A 19,068-nucleotide genomic window follows, 5' to 3' on the forward strand; every position below is an offset into this window, starting at 1 on the left:
ACCTATGGGCTTTTGAAGAGAAAGGTTATTTTTGCTCAGAGTTCCCATCCATGGTTAGTTGGCCTTGTAGCTTTTGCACTAGTGGTTAATCAGGTCAAGGGAGGAAGAATTCGGCAGAACACAGCTGTTGACTTTATGGTGAGAGTAAGAGAGAATTAGCTCAGGGCCCACAGTCACCTTGAAAGTCATCCAAAAGGACTGGAAGATTCTTCACTGGGTTCCAGATCTTACAGTTTTGCCAACTCCTAATAGTGCCAACAAGGGATCAAATCTTTAACACATGGGTTCTTGGGGCTCATTATTTTTTTTTTTTTTTTTTTTTTTTTTTTTTTTTTTTTTTTTTTTGGTTTTTCGAGACAGGGTTTCTCTGCAGCTTTTTTAGAGCCTGTCCTGGACCTAGCTCTTGTAGACCAGGCTGGCCTCGAACTCACAGAGATCCGCCTGCCTCTGCCCACCACACTCTGCTCTAAAGAATGGCCCAGTTCTGAATGTAGGTAGAAGGAAGCAATCAACGAAGGAAGGTTTTCGTGTGACTGGAGAGACGTAGGAAAGTTGATGGAAGGGAAGGTTTGGTTGAGAGTCTTCTCTTGGGCCTTACATATGAGAAGGAATGTTACTAGATTTTACAGACCAAAAAAAAAAAAAAAAAAAAAAAAAAAAAAAAAAAAAAAAAACAGCTGAAAAATTAGAACAAAACAAAGAAAAATTTAATTTTTTAGTGATTTATTCAGAAGTCATTTAAATTAGATTAAAGGAAAATGGTGATAGGAAATCACTGTTCTGTCCTGGAAATAATTTTTTGAACAGAGAAAATAAGATTAAAACAACACTTGTTTCCGGCAGTGGGTGTCTAAGGTAGTCTCTAATGCGGCGTTTTCACTAAGTACCGCAGAGAGAACAGATCACACTGTTCTGTAACGCGGGAGTGAAATGACGATTCTTAGTTTTTACCTGGCATAAATTATTCTAGATAAATACAGTACTCTCCCTAAAGCAGATTTTTGTTTCCACATAGTTTATTGATTATTTTTCTTCTTTTTTTTTATTAAAAATTTCCATCTCCTCCCCTCCTCCTCCCCCTTCCCTCCCCTCCCTTCCACCCATACCCCCACTCCCTCCCTCTCCAGGTCAAAGAGCCATCAGGGTTCCCTTCACTATGTTAAGTCCAAGGTCCTCCCAGCTCCCCCTAAGTCCAGGAAGGTGAGCAACCAAACTGACAAGGCTCACAGTGAGCCCGTCCATGCTGTAGAGTTCATGTTCATTGCCGTTGTCCTTGGTTTCTCAGTCCTCCTCCACCGTCAGCCACATTCAGAGAGTCCGGTTTGGTCCCCTGTTCCATCAGTCCCATTCCAACTGGACTTGGTGGTCTCCTGTTAGCTCTGTCCCACCGTCTCAATGGGTAAACGCACTCCTCACGGTCCTGACTTCCTTGCTCATGATCTCCCTCCTTTTGCTCCTCATCAGGACCTTGGGAGCTCAATCCTGTGCTTCTATGTGGGGCTCTGTCATTTTCTCCATCCAATGCCAGGTGAAGGTTCTATGGTGATATGGAAGATATTCATGAGTATGGCAATAGGATCTGGACATTTCTGGCACCCTCTCCTCAGCGGCCCAAGGAACTAGCTGGGGGCGTCTTTTTGGACACCTGGGAACCCCTCTAGAGTCAAGTCTCTGCCAACCCTAGAATGGCTCCCTTAATTAAGATATATAATTCCTTGTTCCCATATTCACCCTTCCTATATCCCAACCATCCTATTCCCCCAAGCTCTTCCCATCCTCCACTTCACACTTTTCTCTCCCCATCCCCCCATCCTCCCATCCCACCCCACCCCCAAGTTCCCAATTTTTTCCGGCAATCTTGTCTACTTCCTTAACGTTTTCATTTTGTATTATTTTAATGTCAAAAATGCTTAGCTGCTTTTCCAATTTGTACATAGCACAAATTCCTACCAAACCCCATGGCTCAATATTCACTGATTTGGAATTTTAGTTTCCGTAGTGCAGTATGATTTTGGAATGACTGTGAGGATCAGCACAAAGACTTAGAGACCAAATGTGTTGCCCGAAGGAGGATTGTGTGAGGGACTCGGTGGCTTTCGAAATGCAGAGTTCCTCTTAGTGTTTTCCCACAGCAGCATCTTTTTATGTACCTGTTCCCTCATGAGAGGACCTTAGAGTAGTCTATAGGAAAGAAGTGTTATTAATAACAACAAGGACTGAAAATGCTTGGACTCATACAGAATTATAATTTTCCTTTGGGTCTGATGAAATGCAGAATATCCATCTAACATGTTAGCTAAAGTTATGATTGCCAAACGAAACTGTCAGAGGGAACCTGTGACTGGGCAGATGAACACCACTGACATTTTTTGTAGGTAGAGACAATCTGTGTGGTATTTACATCTAGGAGGAAAAAATAATAAAACTTAAAACAAGAAAAACAGGAAGAAACAATACAAAAATAGGTTTGCATTTTGTTGGCTTCACTGAAGACATTTTTTGCTAACGATTTAAGGAAGTTTACTTCCAGTATTTAAAAGGGAACTTTGAAAATAAAGCTGAGGGTCTGGAGACATGGCTCAACTGTTAAGGAGTACCACTCTTGCAAAGGACCCACATTCAGTTCCCAGCACCCACACTGGCAGCTCACAGCTGCCTGTAAGTCCAGCTGTAGGACATCTTGTGCCTTTTTATGACCTCCACTGGTACCTGCACTTACATGGTATGCCCCATTTATGTTATTAAAAATAAAATGTTTAAAGTTTACAGTTTATTATTTATAATCTTTTCTGAGCATTATCATAGAAACATTTAAGGTATTTGAAACGCACATTTTCTGCTTTGTCAGTTTAATCATGCAAAAGGATACAGATTAAACTCACCAAAGGAGGAAAAGGTGCAGATATTGGAGTCCAAGTGAGAATGAGTGTGAGCAAGGCACCCCCTTGCTGTGGAGTCGAGTGGACAACACTTCATTTCTCCAGCTAGTGTGTATGAAAGTAAGACCGACAACCAGTAGCCGAATTTTTCTGTGTGGGTTTCTGTTGGGGTCCAGTTTCACGAACATGAAGTTTAACTAAATTACTCTAGCTAGTCTGATGCCATCACGAAAGAGAGTCCGTGCTAACATAATCCCAAAGACTCCCACTTGAATTACATTATTAGCATGCAGGATCTGGTGCATCCAAAGTCCAAGTATACATATACTCAGGTAGTCTCTGAGGCATGGACATCTCCCAGAGGGCCAATTGGTAGTTTTTTCTTTACAGTGTTTATGAACTAAATATATTAAGTTAACTTTGTAATTGGTTATACAATATTCTATTATATGGATGTATCAGAATATTCCATATAGCAAACACATAGATGTGGAAATTCTTGCTTCTAAAATATGTCACTACATTGTTTCCAGAAAGGTCCTAACAATTGCCATTCCCCTTAGTAATTAAATGAGAGTGTCCATGAAACAGAGCTTTGCAAAGAATATTATCATTATTGCTTTTTTGGTAAGTTAAAAGATATCAGATTTTAATCACTTGTATTTTTTTTCTTTTTTAATATAGTTATTTTCTCCAAATTTTTACTATCTCTTTTTTGTTCCTTCAAAACCATCATCTTTGCTCATTTGTCAATAGGGCCTTTGTGTTTTTCTTATTTATAAATATAATCTTGAATGAAATTGGCATATTCAAATTTTTACCAAGATTTTATTCAATTTTTGCATGTCTATATTTTAATGTTTTGTGGTTTGAATAGGTATGGCTCCCATAGATTCAGGTATTTAAATGTTTGTCACACAGGGAGTGGCACTATTAGAATGTGTGGCCTTGTTGAAATGGGTGTGGCCTTGGGGGACATGTGTCACTGTGGGGATGGGCTTTGAGGTCATATATGCTTAATCTATGCTGGGTGTAGCACACAGTTTCCTTCTGCTGCCTGTAGGTCAAGATGTAGAACTTTTAGCTTCTTTTCCAGCAGCATGTCTGCCTGTGTCCCACCCCCACGTCCCACCAAGAGGATAATGAAATAAGCCTCTGACAACTGTAAGCCAGCCCCAATGAAGTGTTTTCCTTTGTAAGCATTATTGTGTTCACAGCAATAAAACCCTAACTGAATCACAAAGTTATTAAACATTTTAAATTATCTAGTAAAGGTTTTAATACTTAAGGATTTTATAGACCTATGCCCCATATTATAATCATATCCGTTCTGTTGGAATATATTGCTGGCTGGTTAGAGGTGGTAGTCTGCCATGGCCTGGCAGTTTATCTCAATAGCTCTGCAACTTGGAAATCCCTCCCTCCAGCAAAGGTTCCTGCCCTTATCTGGAGAATGTCCCTGGGCCTGGAGGACTGACCTTATCTAAAAGCTGTGTCGAAACCAGATGCCTGATTCATCTTTATCTTGACCCTTGGCACAGATCCCTGCTAGAAAGACTAGGGTTCAGGACTCTACTGCCACATACTACGCCTTGTGATAGGAGCAAGCCACTTAATACAAATTAAGGTTTGTCCCAGGCTCTACATTCCTATATATTCCTATATGCTGCAATAAAATTGAACTGATTCACTGAAGTCTGTCTCCCAGAGAACCCCCTCCATCCACGCTCATGGGCCATGTACAAAGCTTTCTGTCACCTTCTCCCTCTTTCTGCTCTCAACCTGGTGGCCAGGAGGTCTTCCATTCCACTCCCTCTTAATCATACCTCGACCCCTCCCCTTGCAAACTTCCTGTTCTTGTTTCTTTTCAAAAACATCACAAGGTGTCTAATTAGTTTTTGCATGGAACCACACACTGGAGCTTGGGCAACTCTCAGCAAGGTTTTAGAGTGAGGGATGGAAAGTAATGAAATCCTCCTTCATCCATGCATGGTCTTTGGCAGGTTACCACAGCTGTTGTGAATTTATGAACCCCATAGTCATGTCATGCCCCTTTTGATTATTTTCATTGTTTTTATTTCAGAGAACTCTTTACCTTTTTAGTTTAAATACATTTATACTCATTTTCTAAATTTAATTCCTTAATCTATTTGTAATTTGAATCTAAGAGTTTAAATTAGATATTTCCAACAACACAAGTATCTCCTCTTAGACTATGATTCAGGATGCGTTCTGTAATATAAGCGAAATTTGAGGGGGGTCTTTCCTTTTCATGGGTGTCTCAGCACTCCACTGATTCCATCTGTGTGCTTTGGGTTAGCTGCATCCCATCTATCTCCAGGACATTCCAAGAAATCTTTTATTAAAAAAAAAAAAAACCTTTGCCCTCAGATTTGGGATTATTTGCCTCAGATAACTCTACCACTTTCTCTATCAGCATCTGGAGTCATTGTGTTTCAGGGAACAGCAATGATAGACTCATGGCATTTAATTTGGTAGGAGTCAGCAAAGTCAATACTAGTGACTACAATGCAAGAGTACAGAATCATGGACAGGTAACAGAGAAATAGGTGGAAGTTACCTACAGCATCTGAGGTCACCACAAGGAGAAAAATAGGAAAAAGAACAGAGAACTATCCATGGCTTATGATGCAGGGAGAATTAAAGGAAATCATGCACACACAATACTTGAGAGTTCTGTAAATATGATACTGCTGTCAGAGTTCAAATATGTGATTAGGAAGTATTCACGATGGTTAGGTTTCCATTACTGTGAAGATACCATGACCTCAATGACTCTTATAAAGGAAAACATTTAATTGAGACTGGCTTACAGTTACCAGTATTGTTATGGCAAGAAGCATGGCAATGTATAGGCAGACATGCTGTTGAAGAAGGAGCTAAGAGTTCTATATTTCAATCTGCTGGCAGCTGCAACAGACTGTGTGCCACACTGGGTATAGCTTGAGCATATATGACCTCAATGTCCACCCTCACAGTGATACACTTCCTACAACAAGGCCACACGTACTCCATCATGACCACACCTCCTAATAGTGTCATTCCCTATGGGCCAAATCTTCAAACACATGACTCAGTGGGGACCATTTATTTTCAAAGCACAACAGGAGAACTTTAGATAAACATGGGCATTCGAAACCTTTAACATGGTGTACACTCTCAGAATACTGAGTTGTATTAGTCTTGCAGTCTATTTGGTGTGAGATAAAAAATAAAGTGATTTCACTTCAATTGTAACCATGCTTTGGGGTAGTGTTTGGAAAGAGACTTACATATGTGCTTATCAGAGACATTTTTTAGAATTATGCTACCCAGGGGATGGTATGAAACTCAATAGCATATGTTTCTATACATAGGCAAGAAGTGGAAACTTAAACATTAAAAACATATGGAGTACTACGTAGCAGAAAAAATAATGGCATTTTGAATTTTGCAGGCAAATGGATGGAGCTAGAAAACATCATTTTGAGTGAGATAACCTAGACACACGAAGACAATTATCACATGTACTACCTCATAAGTAGTTTTTAAACATAAAACAAAGAAAATCAGCCTATAAATCACAATCCCATAGAATTTAGACAACAATGAAGACCCTAAGAGAGACATACATAGATCTAATCTACATGGGAAGTAGAAAAAGACAAGATCTCCTGAGTAAATTGAGAGCATGGGGAACTTGGGGTAGGGAAAAGGTAGGGAGGGGAGCAAAGAAAAAATGTAGAGCTCAATAAAAATCAATAAAAAAGAAACACATCTCCAATCAGAAACCCATCAGAGGGTTTACTAATTATTTGGCTGCCCAAGAATGAGGTTGTTATTTTTCCTAAGAAGGGGCCTAGGGAGACCTGTGTTGTCAACTGAGTTAGTGACCTGAACACAGGCTGCTTCTTTCCTGAAGGCTATCATCCTGCAAACAAATCTCACTCTGTCTCTTCTTACTGTTTTGTAATTTTGTTCTGAACCAGGTAAAAAAAATGGTGGTGGAAACAAGAATACATATTTCCTAATCTCTCACCCCTCACAAAAACTTAGCCACAAAGGTTCTGAGTAAATAAAGGGATCTGGAAATTTTAGGGTTTACTTAGTTTGATTTCTCTAGAACAGTTAATATGGAAAAATTCACCATTGCCTCCAAAATTTTCTTCGGGATTCCTATTGTTAAGCAGACAGAAGGTTCAAGAAGAGAGCAGCATGGCTCTTCTTCCTGGAGCACACCCACTCACATCTTCACTTTACTCTATACACACTTAGACACAAATATCTAATGTTGCCTTTATGGTGACTTACACCAAACTTTGTTTGTTTGCTTATTTGACTGTTTGTTTTTCTGAAGACAGGGTTTTTCTGCATAGCCTGGGTTATTCTGGTCAAGCTCTGTAGACCAGACTGGATCTTAGAAATCCCTCTGCCTCCTTGTCCCAAGGGCTGGGATTAAAGATGTGCTCAAAAAATCCCTGCCACTTCTACTGTTTAAGCCAAGTGTTGTTGTTGGTCTTCTGTGACTTTATTTACATACATAATTCATGTACCTATAGGGCATGATTGTTTTGGAGAATGATTCATTGTAAGACTTTTAAAAACTCATAAGATTATAGACACAAAGAGCGTACAGTGAGAAGATGCTAGAGGATAGTTTTAAGTAAACACTTTTATTAGCTAGAACAGGAAATCTCAGCAAAGTAAGGTTATTTGTTTTTAAAATCTCATTCTGAAGTTAATGCCATTTTTAGTTATGGACAGACAGTTTTGAGACATTCTTGTATCATTCTCCCAACAAATATCCAAGGAAGAAAGGCCAATGTAAAACAACCTCACTATAGTGTGGAATAATGAATGTGTCTCTTACCAAGTTGGATGATGTCAGTGTTTGAACTACCCGACTTTGATATGAAAATACTAATCACACTATGATTTTTATAAACCCTTCATCTAAGGAGTGAAAGATACTATACCAAAAGCAACACGTTTTCCTTACAGTAGACTTACTCAAGTTCAATTTATCAAATACTTGTTATCAATGAGTCAGTTCCTGTGGTTGCTAAGAAGAATGTTGGGGGCTTGTTTGAAAAAAATCTGTATTTCCTTTCTTTATAGGTACCAATTTAGACAGTCTTTGAGAGGACCATTAGTCTATCTTTTCCCCCAAATATTCTAGGTAATTTTGGTGCAGAATTTCTCCAGCATAATTTAGGGAAGATGAACTTTGGGATCTGATTCACTAAATGCTGGTGTCTGGGTTGTCAACTATATGATTAAGTATAAATTTGTGACTCCTAAGTCACTGAATCTTCATTATCAGAGAATTTCCTTCCTTGTAGAATTAGAAAAAATATTGGAAGCAAAGTTTAAAAAATTCCTTGGTAAGGGGCATTATTAAAACATTGGTTAAGTGAAAAACACTGAAAACAAAAAAAGGCCAAAAAGTACACACACATACACACGTGCATTCAGACACAAACTAAAACAAACAAATAAACAAGAACTTCCAAAACTCCATAAGGTCTATTTTGTGTTGGCCAATTCCTCTGGACACAGCACCTGCCCAGGCATGTAGTTGATATACCCAGTGACACTCCATTGGAGGAAACTGATTTCCCCTTTTCCAGCATATACCAATTGCAAAGAGCTTCTTGGTTAGTGGTGGGCAGTGTGCACTTCCACTTCCCAGTGCTGGGCTTTTGTGTGTTTTGAGTTTGCGTGGGTTTTATTCATGCTGCTGTCACAGTCTCTGTAGGTTTATATGTGTATCCGTTCTGCTGTGTTTGGAGGGGACTGTCTCCTTATTTGTCTGTATCAGAGAGAGAGAGAGAGAGAGAGAGAGAGAGAGAGAGAGAGAGAGAGAGAGAGAGAGAGAATGAAGCTGGGTGGGTAGGGAGGTGAGGAGGTCTACAAGAAGTTGAGGAAAGAAGAATATGATAAAAATATATTGTATGGAAAAATGATTTATATAATTTTTTTTAAAAAAGAAATTCACTGAGTGAATGTCTGCATTGGTATGTGGTATAGAGGTCCTTCTGTGTTTGTGTTGCTTTCATTGGTTAAATAAAGAAACTGCCTTGGCCTTTTGATTGGGCAGAAGCATAGGTAGGCGGGGAGACAAAACAGAATTCTGGAAAGAAAAAAGCAGAGACAGACAGACACCATGAATCTCTGGCCTGAGATAGACGTAGGTTAGAATCTTGCCGGTAAGCCACAGTCACGTGGTGATACACAGATTTAATAGAAATGGGTTAATCAAAATGTGAGAGTTAGCCAATAAGAGGCTAGAGCTCATGGGCCAGGCAGTAACTTAATTAATACAATTTCTCTGTGATTATTTTGGGGGTTAAGCTAGCCAGGTGGCGGGATGCGGCCCACTCCCCACACTACGAGTATGAACAAACAAATATGGATCCACTTCCAATTGGGAAGTGCTCAAATTAGGAACTCTGTAGATAACTGAATAGACCAGCAGGAATTAACTGACCACAAAAAGAAGAATAATTCAGCTTTTAAAACTGTATAAAGTTAAAGGTTCATGGTAGATGGAAGGGACCTAGCTGAAAGGAAGAAAGAAGGACCTGATGGCCAAGAACAGTGAAATAGTTACAATAGTTGATGCAACTCACAAAGAAAAAGGAAATTGCAACTGTTTCCCTGATGAATGGCAGGGAGGATTGCTGGTCATCCTGATTTGTTGGAAAGAGCATTAGCTTAAAAAATACTAAAATGTCATTACAACAAAAGCAAAAGAAAAACATCTCTCCTGTTAACTCTGTTGATATTTGAAGAAACATCAATGACAAAAATCTTCCAGGGAACTTTGTTTTCAAAGAACAAAAAACAAAAATGAAAATCTTGGTTAAAAAAAAAAAAACAACCAACAACTCAGAGATGGTCAGATTAAAGAGCTAAATCTTGGGGTTACACCTATCTTTCAAATGATTTGCATTTACCCCAGAAATGACCTGTGTTTCCATCACATTTTTGTGAACATGTGAAGTAATAATGTAGTCAATTCAACAATTGCTGTTTTTTCTTTCTTTCTTTCTTTTTTAAATTTTTTTAACAATTGCTATTTTTAATGTTACTTTAAATGCCTATAAAGTATTTACGCTTCTGAACAATGGAAAAAACTATGATTTTTTTATTAGAAAGTTTTTGCAATATTAGGCATATGAGTCAATAAAGGCAAGTGGAAATAATCAAAAATGAGTTACTAGAGAGATGACTTCTTTAAATAAACTGCTTATTCAAAGCTTGGGCCCATACCCTAAGGATCAAATGGTGTTTTAGTTGAAGCTGAGAAGCATACTGACTCTAACTAACTGGAACCTACATTCATATGTATATCATCTCTGTGTGTGTGTGTGTGTGTGCGTGTGTGTGTGTGTGTGTGTGTATTTTGGAAGTAAGAAAAGACTAGAAAAGGCAACAAGAACAAGTCTTAGTTTTAACAATAATAAGACAGATTGAGGATTACATTGCTAAATTCAAAGTAAAACAGAAATCAAACAATGACTTGTAACTAAGCAGGTAACTATCATATTGTTATGCTTTATAAATATTTATAAAATACAAATATTTATGTGATAAATATATCTTATTAATAAGATTTTTCAGTCTTTCTGTTCAATGAATCAAAGTAATTTCCACTATACGTAATAACACAAAAGTCACACAAAGTCAGTGCAGGTGGGTTGTACAGTATTTGTAGAACCTCCCTTTTCTGTACTGGCTAGTTACTCAAAACGATTTGGCTGAGCCTTAACAGTGTGCTCTCAGGATATTTCCACATTGAATGTCCAGGGTAACAAATATACGAACGAAAGCATGCACTGATTGAATATATTGGTGAGTAAACTGTACTTTTTTATAGGGATGTTTAAAAATGGCAGTAAGTTTTCAGGTAAGTATGTAACATTACATTTATGAAGAACAATGTTAATTTCTTCACAGAATTAAGAGTTGGAGGCTCTATGTGCTGCTCTGAAAAAAGTTTATAAAATAATTACAGATGAGAGTAAAAGACATTTTATGACATATACATGTTGGGTAGGTGTGGGGTGCATGCCTTTAAGTCCAGAATTTAAAAGGCACAGGCAAGAAGAACTCTGTGGGTACAAGGCTAGCTTGGTCTACATTGTGAGTTCTAGGCCAGTCAGTGCTGCAAGGTGAGGCTATTTTTGGTTTGTTTTTATTTGTACTGCTAAATTCTGGGTAAGATTGCTAGGAGGATTTCTGTATGTTAGTTATCTGCAGTTTTTTCTCATAAGAAATATTTAAGATCATTTTTTCCATTTGTAGTTCATTTTATCCCACCCTGCCTTCTTTCCTTCTTCTCTTTGTTTTCCTTTTTTTCCCGTACATTTATTTACAGTAGAACTTTACCATTAGAAGTCCTGTTAAGGGGCAAAATTAAAACGCCACCCATCCTGATTTAACCTCTGTTGATTTGGTGTATCAAAATAATTTAAGAACTTTGGCAGACCTCACTGAGAAAAATGTAAGCTGGGACAATTGCCCAGTTCACTCTTGGACAAAAGGTTTAACATAAACATGACCCCAGAGGATGTGCAAGTCCCACCCAGATCCCAGTCTGCCTGTCTTTGTATTATATGGCAAACTGACTTGTTCTCGATCGAGAGAACTAGTCATTAAATGAGGTCAGCAGTTGGGGAGAAAAAGTTTATATAAAGAAAAAATGTGAAGCCTTGCAAGTAGTATAGTAGTTACTAAGAATCAACATAATGGAGGCTTAAAGACTAGTTTATTAAAACTGCTAACACTGACAACACCCTTTTAGGTAATGATTAATAAATGTGTATGTCATAATTTTTTATTTTTTACAAGTCACCCATGTTTAATAAATGATAAAATTGTCACTCTTAAAATGGCACAGTGACTTCTCTTTGTACATGTTTCATGGTTTCATGTGGTATGAATGTGTCTCTGTCCTGTATATTCTGGATTGCTATGTCAAAGGGAATATTTGTCTCCATTTTAGCAGATAAGGATGGATTGCTCTGGGAGTTCTATTCTTGTGGTAAAACTCACAATCTCTACTGCTCCACGTTGTCAGATGTGCAAACTTTGACCAACAATTTGAGAGGTGTGAAACTGTATCTTACTTACCTTTGAGCATCACTAATTACGAATGTGTTAGCTAGCATATCATCATAGGTTTATTTGATATTTGTTTTTCTTTTCTAGAACTTATTTGTATTCTTTGCCCACTTTCTTTTCGTTGAATTTGTTTGCATCAACTATATTTAGTTATATATTTTGGCTATGAATTTTCTTCTTGTCATATACAGGCTAAATATCCTTTCCCACTTTTCTCCTCCTTCTTCCTTCTCTTACTTCTTTCTTTCTTTAGTAGTGTTTTTTAAATATTAAACTTTAATATTCTCAATTTATAAACATTTGTTTAATAGTTTATGTTTCTAACTGTGAAGATATAAATGTGACATCAAATCTCCCACATATACCAAGTACTCATACCTTTATAGTTTTGCTTTTGGGCTTCTTTTGCTCTATGCTCACCCATCTTCATGCTAATATATCATTTCAACTGCTTTCACTTTACAGTTAGCCAAGGTCAGTGGGATGACTCTCCATATCTTATTACTTTCCTTCAGTATTGCATTTGTTTTTCTTCAATCTTTCTTAGTTTTCTTTGCTATTATATTTAATATTGTTGGATCTTTTCTCGGTCTTATACATTAGAAAATTGGATTTGTTAGCTTCGATAAACTGACCTTCTGTGAGCTTGAGAATAATTGAATGTTTTAATTGATTAATTTTAGGGGCTAGTGTTGTAAGAGTCTGCTTGTTCATTTCCCGGCCACCTAGACTCCTGAAATAACCACACAGAAACTGTATTAATTAAATCACTGCTTGGCCAATCACTATAGCATATTCCTAGCAAGCTCTTACATATTAAATTAACCCATTTCTATTATTTTATATTTTACCACAACGTTCATGGCCTATTGGCAAGGTTCCAGCTGGCAGCTCATGTCTTTCCCCTCTGGTTGCTTCATGGCATCTCTTGACTCTGCCTTCTTTCTCCCAGCATTCAGTTTAGTTCTTCCTACTTAGCTCTGTTCTGCTAAGTCACTGGCCAAACAGCTCCTTTATTTATTAACCAATAAAAGCAACACATATACTGAAGGACTTTTCATATTAGGTTAGATTTCCATTTAGTCTTCGCTTGTCTTTTCCAATAGTATTTTAGCATGTCTTCTTGGCATCTTTTATTAGATTTATTTTTTATATTCTGTTTTTGCTATTACAAATGAAATTTTTATAAATTTCCTTTCCTAGGTGTTTGTTGTTGTTTAAATATGTAATTCATGTTCTACATTGATTTATTTTATGTTGTTTTTCAGTAACATTGTTGACATCTTTGATTGATCATGCATTTGAATATTAAATCTCTTGGGGAAATGGCCATTCTGTTGTCGTTTAAATGTGTTGATATCAAATATATGAAAGACTTTTGTTGTGCATCATCTATTTATCACATGCATTTGCATTCTTGGCTTATAGGGTAACTAGGACATCAAATGCACTGTTCTGCAGACAATGGTATTAATATAGTGTTAATAGGAAATATATCTTCCTGTAACCCTGAAACTAAAGTTCTGTTATTTAGTGTCATGTTTTCTACAGTTGAGTAAGAAATTTTCTTCTCTTTTGGAGTAGTCCAGGTCTGATGCAACAACAAACAACCTTAATAGTTGAGTGGTTTACAAAAAAAGGTATGTGATCTCCTTACATTGTTTCTCCTTTAGGGGTCACCGTGGCTTTGACCCCCAATACCTTACAGCAGTGAACAAAGATGCTGGAGCTCTCTTTTTTGGCAAATGTAAACAGTTCATAGTGGACAGTGAAATGTCTTTGGAAGTTTGCCTGAGGGGAGAATATAGCTCTGTTTACATATCAGTCAGTTCAATGGCCATGCCTGATTTAAACAACTGTTACTACACAATCTTCCCCTAGTGGTAGAACATCATTAAGAAGGGCTACAAATATTTTTAACATAAATGTAATTGACCACAGTGGGTAGATTCAAATTTCACAATCGTTATGTCTAGGAAAGTTTTATACAATATTTACCTACAATTTCAAATTTATTGACATGATGTTATCTTTTCTTCTATTGTTTTCTTTTTCTAAACACAAGGGAGGATTACCTGACTACAGAAGTAAACTATCAATTCTAAAAGGTTTAATTAATCAATGCCAGTTGATTTAGTTAGATTTATGATTGAAAATTGTTATTTCCTGACGAAAACTTGTTGTTCTCCTTTGTCATGGGTGTAGCTAAAACTTCTTTGATAAAAATACACTCCAAGGGCACATGCTTTTTCTTCATATGATAGCAAGCTTTTGAAACTTTTGATTTAACAGCATTGGACTATTTTCTTCCAACATCAATGTTATTATGGGGATGATACTAGGTTATAACTAATTGCTAGTGTTTATAGAATGAAACAAACAAAAAGCTTCAGAAGATCTACTTTAAAAACTTAGAGGTTATCACACTGAGTGAATAAGTACAGTGCCAGGGGTAAATGTTGCTGTATGTGTATCTGTGTGTGTGAGAAGAAAGAGATTCAGGACAATAACAGCTGCCAAACTCATGTATCACACCAGGGTATGTGTTTTCTTCTATGTTAGCTGTACAGAGTTCAGTGAGCTTCTCTGGTGTTTCAGGCATGCTGATTTGTTCTGAGGTGAATGAATTCCTGATAATTTTGTGAGAAGATGAATGTCTATGTTCTTTTCATTGTCAGAAGCACAGAGTCCTCTGAATGAGGTCCTTTTATGGGCACTACATGCTCCACCCAAATGCTTTCCTCTCAGAGATGGAATCTGTGTTTTCTTAGTTTTATTTCTATGTTTTATTTCTTTTCTTTGCTTGCTTGCTTCCTCCCTCCATCCCTCCCTCCTTCCCTCCTTCACTCCCTCTCTTTCTTCCTTTCTCTCTTTCAATGAGAAAATAAAGGACTTCTCCTTTATTTGTTATACCAAGATTCTAAAGTTGTACAACTCCATTTAAACACCTTTATTAAAAGATTTGCCAAGTTTTAAATACTGTTTCACATATTAAAAAGTAATCTTAACTTTGGTCATATATTTTTAAATCCTATTTTCTATTTAAAAATTGTATTACTTCTTTGAAAGTTTCATACACGTTTTGGTCATATTCACCTCTTCCCCCAACTCTTATCAGATCCATTCTCTTTTCCTGTGTATCCAATTTTGTGTTCCTTAAAAAAAAAGCCCTTCAAGACTAAGTTGTGCTCTCCAGATATTACATGACGTGTAGTCTTCCACTGCAGCATGATTGATATACCAGGGACTGTTTTTATAAATTTATTAAGAGTTTCATACAGTGTACCTTGATCATATTTATCCCTAACTCTCCTCCCTTTACTTCCACCGAGATCAACCTGCTAAGGCCTCCCAACTTTATGTTCTCGCTCTCTTAAAAATATTACCTCACCAAGTATTATTTCTTCTTCCCATTCACAGACTTTTGTCTGTTTTTCCCAGTGTTAGCTTCTTTTTTTTCATTCTGACCTAATAGCTTACTGTATTTTCCAAATAACTTCCTGTCCCACACTTTGAGAACACTTATAGCAGTGGAGAGATCATCCAGATCTCCAAGTCAAACAAAAAACAACATAGTTAATTATGTTCTAGACCAAATAGTTCCAAGGCATATCTCTAGGCTATTCCACTCAATAGCTGTAGTGTGCGTCTTCTTCTCATTAACTCTTAGATCATTTTCCAAGAAAGATTAAAAGTTAGGTCATAAAATAAGTTTCAATTAATTCTAAAAATTGAAATTTTATAGTGTCTTTTAAAAAGTACAGCATAATAAAATTAGAAAAAAAATAAGAAAAACTTCAGAGACAATACAAAGGTAACACAGTCACCACACTCTCCTAAGACCCAGAGAGGGCAACAGAAACCAAGAAACCAAACAACCACACAAAAAAAAGACGAGGCCAAATATCAGCACCTAGAATTATTATCTTCTTAAACTCATGCCTTAGATGCCCTTGTGGAAACACAAGCCAGGAGAATATGTCTCCATTAGAGCCCACCAATCCAAACAGGACGCACTCTGAGCATTATAACGTAGCTGAAGCACAAGAAAGACCTTCAAATAGCCCTTGTGAATATAACTGAGACCCTTAAAGAACAAATGAAAAAGTCCCTTAAGGAAATTTAGGAAAACCCAAACGGTGAGAGGAAGTGAATTGAACATTTAAAGACCTGAAAGTGGTGCATGAACTGGCTTTATGGAGCACATTCCCTATGATGATGGAATGCTTTGCTCGACCTTAATACATGGGAGGAGTGTGGTCCTGCTCCAAATGTATGCACCAGATTTTGTAAACTTTCTGGAAGTCCTTACCCTTTTGGAGGAGTGGTTGAGGGTGGGGGGGTGTTAGGGGAGGAGTGGGCAGGAGGAGGATAGGAGGGAAAATTGAGTCTGGTATCTAAAAGGAATAAGATATAAAAAAAGAATAGTAGACCCAGAAAACCTTCCAATATCAATTGATGGAGACAATAAGCTATTCCATTATAAAACCAAATTTAAGCAATATCAGTCTAAAAATCCATCTCTACAGAAAGTACTAGAAGAAAAACTCCAGCCTAAAGAGGTTAAGCACATGGAAGACAATGCAAGGAATACATAATCTCACACCAAAAAAAAAATCTAAAAAGAGGCAACACCCACCCAATACACAGACATACACAGACACACACATACAGAGACATCCCCCCCTACACACACACCACAACAAAAATGTTTGTTCACACTGTTCAACTATTTATTGAGATCTCTCACCATCAATGGCCCAAATTCTCAATAAGAACCCAGACTAACAGATTGGATATGACAACAGAATCCATTTTTCTTCTGTATCTAAGAAACACACCTTATCATTAAGGACAGAAATAACCTCAAGATAAAAGAATTGAAAAAGACATTCCTAGCAAATGAACCTAAAAAGTAAGCTACTGTGTTCATTTTAGTATCTGGCAAAATAGATTTCACACCAAAACTAACCATAAGAATATGGAAGGAGACTATATACTCACCAAAGAAAAAAATTCACGCAAAGAATATTGCAATTCTTAACATCTGAGCACCAAATAACAGCGTACTCACATTCATAAAAGAAATATTACACTCTAAATCACATATTGCCTTGCAAAGATTGATAATGGAGAAATCCAATAGTCTATTCTCACTAAAGTGAAAAAAGACTATACTTTCTTTGCGTAACTCATGAAACACTCTCCAAAATTGATCACATTCTTGGAAACAAAGAAAGTCTGAACAGATACTAGACAGTTAAAATAACACCATGCATTTTGTCTGATCGCCATAGATTAAAGCTGGGTATTCACAACAACAAAAACAACAACAGTAATAACAACAACAAAGAACAGAAAACTTACAAACTTACTGAAACTGAACAACCTTCTACTGAAGAATAATGAGTTAAGACAGAAATGAAGACTTTCTAGAACTGAATAAAAATGAATACACAACTTAGCTATGCTCATGGGACACAAAACAACCAGGTACTGACTCTTACCTCTACCTCAATTTTATATGGTGATCCTTCCTCCATGAATTCTTAGAATGAGATTGAGCTGAGACCTGTCTCCTATCATCTTGTATTCCTCTCTAGTGCTGGGATTAAAGGCGTGCACCACTACCACCTGGCTTCTGTGGCAAATTATTGTGATTACTGCCATTAAAGGTGTGTGCCAACACTATTTGGTCTGTATGTCTGACCAGTGCAGCTGTTTTACTCTCTGATTTTCTGGCAAGCATTATTCATTAAAATATAAATGAATATCACTATAATCAGCAGAGAAGCTTCTTTCTGCAGCAGATGAAAATAGAGAGATCTACAGTTAGTCATTATGCAGAGAACGAGAGAGCTTGGAACATAGCACTAAATAAGGTATCTCCATCAAATAGCTTCCTTCAGGGTTCAGTGAACAATGCAGAAGTGAGGCAGAAAGAGTGTGAAGAGATGGAGGGCATTGAAGACACCAATAAAATTAAGACCTCTAAATCAACATGATCAGTGCACGTATGAATTCACAGAGACTAAGGCAGTATGCACAGGGCCTGCACAAGTCTAATCCAGATGGGAAAGAAGAGGACACATGCTCCCATCCCTAACCCATAAGAAATCTTCATTTGATAACCCTTTCTAAAATATAATTTAGTTTTCTACAAGAGAGTCTCACTGGTAAACAAACTTCTCTAAAGGGGAGGTTGCATACCCAGCAGTGGATGAACGATAGAAAAAGAACTCAATGGCACCTTTGGAAGTTTCTTCTTTCACAATGTCATTTCAAGAATTTTCATTTTTTTTGCTATTTTATCTTATTTTTTTATTTTTACTTACATATGCTTTTCTTCTCTCTTTTTACCCTACAGGTCCTCTGCATATATATGTGACTTCCAGTTTAGTGTTCTTTATATGATTCCTAATTGAAGAAAAAAACTTTCAAATATATTTGAGGAGGTTCTTATTATGTTAATAACAACCCAGAGACAAATACACAATAAATGAAATTATAGGCTGATAATTTTGAATAGCATATGTGCCATCTTTCCCTAAACACAAACCAAATCCAACAGTATATTGGAAATCTTGCAAGAGAAAAAGATAAGGGACATTCAAATTAGGCTAAAGAATTCAAATCGTCCCTGCAGAGGAAGTGATCTTACATATTGAAACTCCGAAAGACCCACCAACGAAGATCTTAGAACTGATAAGTGAAGTTGAGCTGCAGGATACAAATGTACCATATTAGAATCATTGGTATTGCCCTCTGTCAGTTAATACCAAATAACCTGAAGCAGACACAGAGTAGCAATCTTATTTATAATGTCTAAGACATTATATTGGGATAAATGTGATGAAAGAAGCCAAACATCTCTTCACTGAAAAGTATAAAACATTGATGAAAGAAATGGAGGTAAACATGATGAACTGGAGAGACTTTTAATGTTTTTGAACTGAAAATAAATATATAAAATGCCCATAACCACTCAAAGTGGTCTACAATTCAGTCGCCATGAAATAATGATGTTCTTCTTCACAGAATTAAGAAAAAAAAATCCTAA

The sequence above is a fragment of the Arvicola amphibius genome, chromosome 8, assembly GCF_903992535.2.
Source record: "Arvicola amphibius chromosome 8, mArvAmp1.2, whole genome shotgun sequence".
In the NCBI taxonomy this organism is placed as follows: Eukaryota; Metazoa; Chordata; class Mammalia; order Rodentia; family Cricetidae; genus Arvicola; species Arvicola amphibius.